This window comes from Mercurialis annua, linkage group LG7 (genome assembly GCF_937616625.2).
Source record: "Mercurialis annua linkage group LG7, ddMerAnnu1.2, whole genome shotgun sequence".
Classification (NCBI taxonomy): domain Eukaryota; kingdom Viridiplantae; phylum Streptophyta; class Magnoliopsida; order Malpighiales; family Euphorbiaceae; genus Mercurialis; species Mercurialis annua.
Window position 1 is genome coordinate 8073880 of NC_065576.1, and position 8974 is coordinate 8082853.

General features: G+C 31.8%; 1 long non-coding RNA gene across 1 annotated transcript; it reads right to left on the reverse strand.

The window, feature by feature from the left end:
- Positions 1-3138: 3138 nt before the first annotated feature.
- On the reverse strand, positions 3139-6972 carry LOC126655895 (uncharacterized). The gene is made up of 2 exons (XR_008791081.1): positions 6523-6972; positions 3139-3355 (listed from the first exon to the last, which is right to left on the reverse strand). It is a non-coding gene; the product is annotated as an uncharacterized LOC126655895 (long non-coding RNA).
- Between the last annotated feature and the right edge of the window lie 2002 nt (positions 6973-8974).

Consider the following 8974-nt stretch of genomic DNA (forward strand, 5'->3'; position numbering starts at 1 on the left):
TAACCTTTTATAAGATATGTGAAAAGTATGAAATTTATCTGAAAAGGGCTATAATATTTGATTCACCGCGTATTGTGGCTAACTAATTTTTAGATAAAATAGTTTTTTGTTAGCACTTTTTTTTGATAATAAGCGGAATTTCATTAATTATAATCCAAAACAGTTACAACAGTGAAAAATTCAGAAAAGTGACAAAATCACTCCTGATGACCTGTAATGGAACAGGCTTTTCGCGCTAACACATGCGCAGTCTGATTCGCAGATCGCCTCACGAAAAGAAATAAAACATTAGATAACTACTTCGGTTGATTGATACAATCCTCAACAATGATATCCGCATCCACAGAGTTCGGATTCCGAATCTCTAACACCACCTCCATCGCGTTTGACTCGATAATAATATTGCGAGACCCCTTTAGCCAACTCAAGACCTCTCTAATACCTAACGACTCTGCCACTCTCAGAGAATAGCTACCCTCCAACCTTATATGCCTTGCATGCACTATACTTCCTTTATCATCTCTAACAACAATACCAATGCCCGCACCTTCACCACCGGAGAAAATCGCAGCATCGACATTAGTCTTAACCCAGCCACTCGCCGGAGGGGAGCACGTTCGCTTTCCATATTTAGATTCCAATTCCAGTATTCATTTTGTGTGTATTAAGCGCTTTTGAGCGTTTTAGATGAAAATCCAAACCAAACATGAACTGTCGCCATCCCTCGAACTGGCGCCGCTGTCAGAGCATATTGGCGCTGCCGCCATTATGGAGTTTCTCCGCCGCCACTCCCTTTGGCCCGTGGTTCCCTATGTTCCTCGATCCAGAATCATGCTCAGATCTTCCATACTTTGATCGAGACTTGTTTTTGTGTTTCCGGGTTTGTTTGAACTCGGAATTGAGCCTCGTTTGAGCCCACGGTCATGTAATTAGTTGTAGAATTTTAATTTATCTTGTTGTAGGCCTGTCCCTGTTTGAACCAGTGGATCTGTATCGACGAGATGAAGAAATTTCATGTTCTGACCGAGTTCTGATTCTGACCACATCGATTGCCAAATCACATCGAGTGCCAAAATTTCGGTCGACATGGTTTAAAAGCATCGCTAACCTTGTATGTATATCACATGCCTTTGTGTATTCTTGCAATGTTTAAACGCTTTCCAAAAGCATGTCCAATCCAAATATTAACAGGCTAAAGAACTTAACCACATAAATTAGTAATTAAATCCAACAAGTTCAACGAATCACTATTGCCATGAAAATGTAATTAGAAGGTTGTATGGGCATTCAAAATGATTTAAATAAAAATCAATCTTACTTAGACAGCCAGTTTTAGGCTTTATGCATGTAAAATAATCCAAACCAGCCAGTATCTGTTATTTGATTGACATTCCAAGGTTAAATGTATGTTTAGGAGTACCTATTACTTGCCTCACATATCAGTCCAGATAGAGTCATGCACGTCTTACATGGTTTAGTGCTTTCCTTTATTTCTTTCATTTTTATTTACTTTCCATTACATAATTCTATGAACTGCATGAAATGAATGTCGAGATGAGAAATAATCAGATATGCCTAGTAAATATAATATAATCGATAAGACAAATACAAGAGTTTTGGTAAAATGTCAACGAACCCGGTCTTTTGATCCGATATAAGGTGGTCTCACCCATAAGCGTGAGAGATCTACCCAGTCAGTATAAAAGGTATTTCCTAACTGATCTAGGTGGCGACTCCAGAGGTCTCGTCGTTTAGCACTCGAGCATTAAATTGAAAAAAAAAATTAGACTCATCAACAGTTATGAGAGGAGAGGAGAGTGAAACTTTCTAGAAAAAATTCTTTTAATTATCTTGTGGTTTCGACTTTTGACATAAAGAATCTTGTGAATTATTTTACATCATAAAAAGATATCTGGTATGAATAAATATCAAAATAAAACCAATTTCATTAATAAAATAAATTGAATAACTTAACTGATAAAAATATACCACGATTTAAACGCTTAATTTATTTTAAGTCTAAATTATGATTCCTTCTGAATGGTTTGGATTCTCCCGTTAAGAGTTGCTTTTAAAATATTGCAGATCATAATAAAAGAACAAAAGGGAACCAGGATGTTACAAATATTTTCGATCTTTGTTCGCCGTATTAAGAAAATAGAAAGTCAAATAACTTATCCAAAATACACTGTTTCGATAAATCAAGAAAAAACAACCACATTTTGGTTTTGACGTTCCAAATGTATTATCTTTAGCAATGAATAAAAAATATTAATATATAAATATATATTAATGCATTAAATTACTTTTTTAATAATTCAGAAAAATAATTCTAAATAGATAAAAAAATTTAATTTATTCATATACTTTATATATTTTTATTTATATTTAGATTGGAATAAATTGAGCTTCTAAAGTTTAGTTTATTTATATCAATTATAAATATATTTTATTAAAAATATATAGTATTTATTGTAAATTGGATATTCTTTTATTAAATACATCATATCGTAAGTTATAATATAAATATTTACGGGACCTTTTATGTCAAACGTTTATATCCTTTTTTTAAGGCTTATCCCCTTAAAAAAAACCCCACCTTTTAGCCCCAATTCAATTGCACTCTCACGTTGCAAAACCACCAATTTTACCCTAATTACGACCTTTCGCTTTCAATTACACCCTCAGATATTAAAATCACCACCTTTTGGTTTCAATTACACCCTTAAGCATCAAATTAACTTTTTTTTCAATACTTCAAATTTTAATAAATATTCTAAATGGTCCTCATAGTTACAATTAAAACAAAAAACCATCTTTTTTAAATTTTCAAAAATTAATAATATATTTTATTATATATAAATCAATTAAATATATTCTCAAATTTAAAACCGTTCATTTTTCTCGAGACGAACCTAAGATACCTATAATTTTAATTTTAAAAAATAAACAAAACCCAACCCGACGAATATTCCACCCACCGGATCATCTTTTCCGAACTCCCGATGACCGGAAACAGATCCGTTTTGGATCTGTTCATGAAGAACTGTCACGACCCGAAATCTCGAGTCGAGGCCGGCGCTAGGGAATGGGAGTGGTTGCTCCGAAACCCGTAGCAAGCCTGAAAAACACTATAAATTTTTCGCTTTTAAAAGAGACGTATGACACATTTATTAAATAACTGATGAGATAAAACATCAGAGTTTTAAATGTGCTTTAAAACATTTAAATACAATAAGACTATACTAGTCTACTGCGGACAACTAGAACTAAAACCTTCTTTACAGTCTTTTATCAAAGTAGACTTCCGAGAAATAAACGTTCGGAAGCCTTCATCAAAATCGGACCAGCTTTCCTGAAAAATAATTCCACAACGTGGGTCAGATATACTGGTGAGTTCATGCCGTTACAAATAAATATTTCATAAAGTTAAAAACCGCTTTATATTTAAAATAACTTTATGTATTTTCGAAATCCTTTGAAAACATCTCTAAAACAATTGAAGCCTGAGCTCACACGTAACATATTTCAATCAAGACTTCAATATCAAAGAATGTCAACCATATACGTTGACCTTTAAATTAAACCACATTTCTTAAATTCATCCATCTACATTGATGGCGAAACTTATCAACACATCATACATGCATAATCTTATGGGACCGATAGCACAGCCAACCGATCAACCATATCCACAACATACATAAATCTTAAGGGACCGATAGCACAGCCAACCGATCAACCTTATTCACCTGACATCGATAGCGAAGCCAACCGATGTAACACACACACACATTCCTGACATCGATAGCGAAGCCAACCGATGTAACACACACACACATAAACTGACATCGATAGCGAAGCCAACCGATGTAACACACACACATAAACTGACATCGATAGCGAAGCCAACCGATGTAACACACACACACAAAATATTATGGGACCGATAGCACAGCCAACCGATCAACCATATTCACCTGACATCGATAGCGAAGCCAACCGATGTAACACACACACACACATTCCTGACATCGATAGCGAAGCCAACCGATGTAACACACACACATTCCTGACATCGATAGCGAAGCCAACCGATGTAACACACACACATAAACTGACATCGATAGCGAAGCCAACCGATGTAACACACACACATAAACTGACATCGATAGCGAAGCCAACCGATGTAACACACACACATAAACTGACATCGATAGCGAAGCCAACCGATGTAACACACACACATAAACTGACATCGATAGCGAAGCCAACCGATGTAACACACACACACAAAATATTATGGGACCGATAGCACAGCCAACCGATCAACCATATTCACCTGACATCGATAGCGAAGCCAACCGATGTAACACACACACACATTCCTGACATCGATAGCGAAGCCAACCGATGTAACACACACACATTCCTGACATCGATAGCGAAGCCAACCGATGTAACACACACACATAAACTGACATCGATAGCGAAGCCAACCGATGTAACACACACACATAAACTGACATCGATAGCGAAGCCAACCGATGTAACACACACACATAAACTGACATCGATAGCGAAGCCAACCGATGTAACACACACACATAAACTGACATCGATAGCGAAGCCAACCGATGTAACACACATTCAAGCATAAGCAATTGCATAATAATTTTAAAAACTATGTGTGTACCTTTCTATATCAAAATAATATATACATATAGTATATACATAAAACATACATCGATACAAGGCATGTAAACATATAACACCGCAACACATATATCACACAGTATGTTAAAATATGAGACTTTACGAATACCGAAATGTAAAAACATGTACTCACAGAAACCGTTTAACTACGGTATTACTCCGTCAATGCTCCTTTAAACAACTCCGTTAATTCCCTTGGTCCGCCGACCCGATAGCTCGACAACTTGTCGAATCTAGTTAGGATCAAAATATTAATTCTCTTAATTAATAAAATCCTAACTCTAGAATTAACTCTATACCATCTTAATTAAATTTAATTAATTAATTCTAGTCTTCAAATTATTTCTTATTTAATAAGTCCATATTTTTATTCATTCAAACTTTCTTTATTTATTTCTTTTAACACGCAAAAACCATTTTTCATAAATATACTTTAATATATAAAATATATTTCTATATATCAAATAACACTTTTCACTTCAAGGTTATTTATTTAAATTTATTAAAACAGCCCCGTATTATCTTAAATTCCATTTTTGGTTAAAATACCAAAATACCCTCAAACTTTTCAAAATTGACCATTTAGGTCCTTCCGTAAATCGATAAATTTCAAAATCAACAAAATCATTTTACCTCAGATTATTAACTTACAAAATCTGGAATCTTTGGCTAACATACCATGTAGCCTTTCAACTTTGGAAAAAAAGTACAATTTAACCCAAAAACTCTAGTTTTCGGCAAACATATCCAATTCTTTCAAAAATCATCAAAATTCTTTACAATTCTCAAAATCATTTCACATCAGATTATACACATCAATAATCTGGAAATATGGTTAAATTACAAATTGGTCCTTTATTTTTACAAAAATTACATTTTAACCCCTAAACTTTAAATTTTGACAATCAAGTCCAAATCCAACCAAATTTAATAAATCATCGAATCTCAAACTCAGAATCCCAACTATGATTTGATCACTCCGGTCACCAAATTCCGGTCACCGGATTCCGGTCAAACTCCGATGAGCTTTAAAAACCGTTAAAACGTTCAAAAATTATTTTTACACAATTTTAATCACCCAAAAATCAACCAATACATATTTTAATTTAATATTTTAAAAACAGCAGCCCCTAAATCACAATAAATTATTTTTTCATGGTTTTAATAATTTAAAACCGATTAAACAATTAATAATCAAAACCGATTATTAAACCACCAAAACACTACACAAAAATCATTTAAACTCCACAAATACTTATCAAACATATTTCATAAATTTTTTCATAAATAGTTTCTGCCCAGAATTTAAAATGACAGTTTTACCCTTTTTCCACAAATTTTAGCCGAATAGAGTTATTAAAAATTAAACCCGATTATTAAACCGCTAAAAATTCACCATCAACCATTTAATTAACATCAACCACAAATATAACTCATCCATAAATAAAATTATTTCCAGAAATTAAAAATCCCTTTATTTACCATTTTTAGGCTATTTTTAAGCTTTAAAACAATTAAAAATCGAATTTCAAACCTTTAAATTAACACCCGAATTAATTAACATTTTTAATCCACAAAAATTACACTTTAAAGCATATATAAATCTCAACATATAGATCAGCCCAGAAATTTAAATAAATAATTTAATTTTCACGGAAAAATTATTTAAAAACCGAAACCCATATAAACAATTACTAAAACTAGTTAATCAACCATCAAACATCACATATAAACCATCCTATGCATGTTTCTAACACTTAACCAACATCAGCAACTAAAAGTAAGGTTTTGAGCTTGAAATTATACCTCAAACGAACATGCAAACACACATACACGATCTACGCAATATTCCCGACAATTTTCGTGAAGAAAGTTTTGAGAGAAAATAAAAGTATAAGGTTTTGTGTTGGGAGCTATGGAGTATTCGGCACCCACAAAATGAAGAAGATGATGGATTAACTTGGGCACCAAGTTTAAGTAGAGAAAATATCTAGATATTAAATCATGTTTCAATTATTTACAAGTTTGCCATTATGGCATTCTTGTAAATAATTCGAACTCTAGGGGCAAAATAATTTCAACTTTACCAAATATTCAAAAACATTAAATCATATCATATGGGCTGAGTTAAAATATTTTTGGGCCTTTAAAAATATTTAAAATAATTATTTTTACGGTTTTTAGTGAAAAATCGCAAAATTCACTTTTAACACGTAAAATTGCCAAAAATCACATTTAAGGCAAACACATAGCAAATCACATTTTCACCCTTATAAATTCATCACGTGAATTTATTCACTATTTTCGAGGTCCTAATTAATTAAAATCGGACACACACGAAAATAAACGCTAAAAATTCTACGGGGTATTACAAGAACAGATGTCGCCGGATCTGTTCTTCATGAACAAATCCATGGCTGACCGGAAAATTTTCCGGTCATCGTGAAATTGGAGAAGATGACCGAAAAATTTTCCGGCGGTGGTGGCGGTTAGGTGGCAGAGTGGTTAGGTTGGAACGAGTTTTAAATTTTTTATTTAAAATAAAATAAGATTATTTATATTTAGAAAATTTATTTAATTTTTAAAAAATTATTGAATGTAAATCTCTTTAACGGTGGAATAGTTTCGATAAAATTGTTCAAATATCGGGATAGTCGAGTCGAGGCGGCGTATTTGCGGATATAACATAATATTATTTATATTGAATAAAAAATTAGTATTAAGTTTTATAATTTTAGAAAGAAGTGTTTTTTATTTTAAATATAACATTAAGCACTATTTATAATATATATTAAAATATAAAGTATTAATTTAAATATTTTTTCAGTGAAAAGAGGTCGATTTGATGTTTGAGGGTGTAATTGAAAGCGAAAGGTCGTAATTAAGGTAAATTTGGTAGTTTTGTAACGTGAGAGTGCAATTGAAATGGGGCTAAAAGGTGGGGTTTTTTTAAGGGGATTAGCCGTTTTTTAATAATCTCATATCTAATTTTGTAGAGAAGTATGGAAGAGTCGAGAGGAAAGCTGAAGAGTTGCACATCACGGGTGGGGCCTGATGGGGCCTTCCTCCCGATTAATGCGGGCAATAGGGCTCATCTGAAAGCTACAGTTGACACTGTTTGCTTCTGTCTTGGGCCACTGCTCACCATTGCACTCTCACTTTCAGTAACCACAAAAAGAAAAGGGATTCTGCATTTCATATTTGAAATGTTTAGCTAAAATCAAATGATATGCCACTTGATTTTCGGAAAAGGGATTCTGCATTTCATATTTGATGTCTAATTATAAATTTTAATAGTATAATGAAGATATCTTACAAATTCTTATATATAAACTGAATATAAGTTCAGTTGAATCCCTCTTTTTATTAATTTGTTGTGAATAATTTGGGTTAATTGCAAATACATACACGGACTTTATCCTAATTTGCAATTATAACATAAATTTTGAAACTTGGCAATATCAGTAACCAACTTTCATTTTTTGGCAGATTGGTACACTGACCAATCACGCAACGACACATGGCGGTATATTACAATGTTCACGTTAGTATTTTTTATGTTTGGTGCATCGATTTGCCAAAAGTGTAAAGTTGGTTACTAACATTGCCAAGTTTTAAAGTTTATGTTGTAATTGCAAATTAGGGTAAAGTTCGTGTATGAATTTGCAATTAATCCAAAAAATTTCAATGAAATTTTATTCTTTTGAATAAAATTTTCCAACAACCATTCACATTACATTTGTTGATTGGACTCTTTTAATACATTTAATATATCTATAAAGTTATAACTTTAATTCCTATATTTTGTTGAAAGTTATATTTTAATTATCTAGAGTAATTTTATTTTTTTTATTTTTCTAAATAATACTCCTAAAACTATAATTCTTATTAACAATTTACCATAAATAAAAGATTAAATTAATAAAATTAACTCATATATTAATAATAATATAATCTAAATTTTAATTTACTATTGTAACAATAATCTGAAATCTTTAAGTGCAACTTATCATAATTTTAAAAAATAAAAATGGATGAAATATATATTTATCTAAAATAATGTATTATTTAAAAAAATTATTAATAAATTTTTTTAGTAGCTGAACTTATAAAAAAAATATTTTAGTTAACCAAATTAATAATCTTTTTTAATTTCATTCCAACTATCATTTTACTATATGCAACACTATTGTTTAAAAAAACTAAAATATAGAGAAAGATTATCAATTGGAAATAAATTATCATACTATTGTCCAGT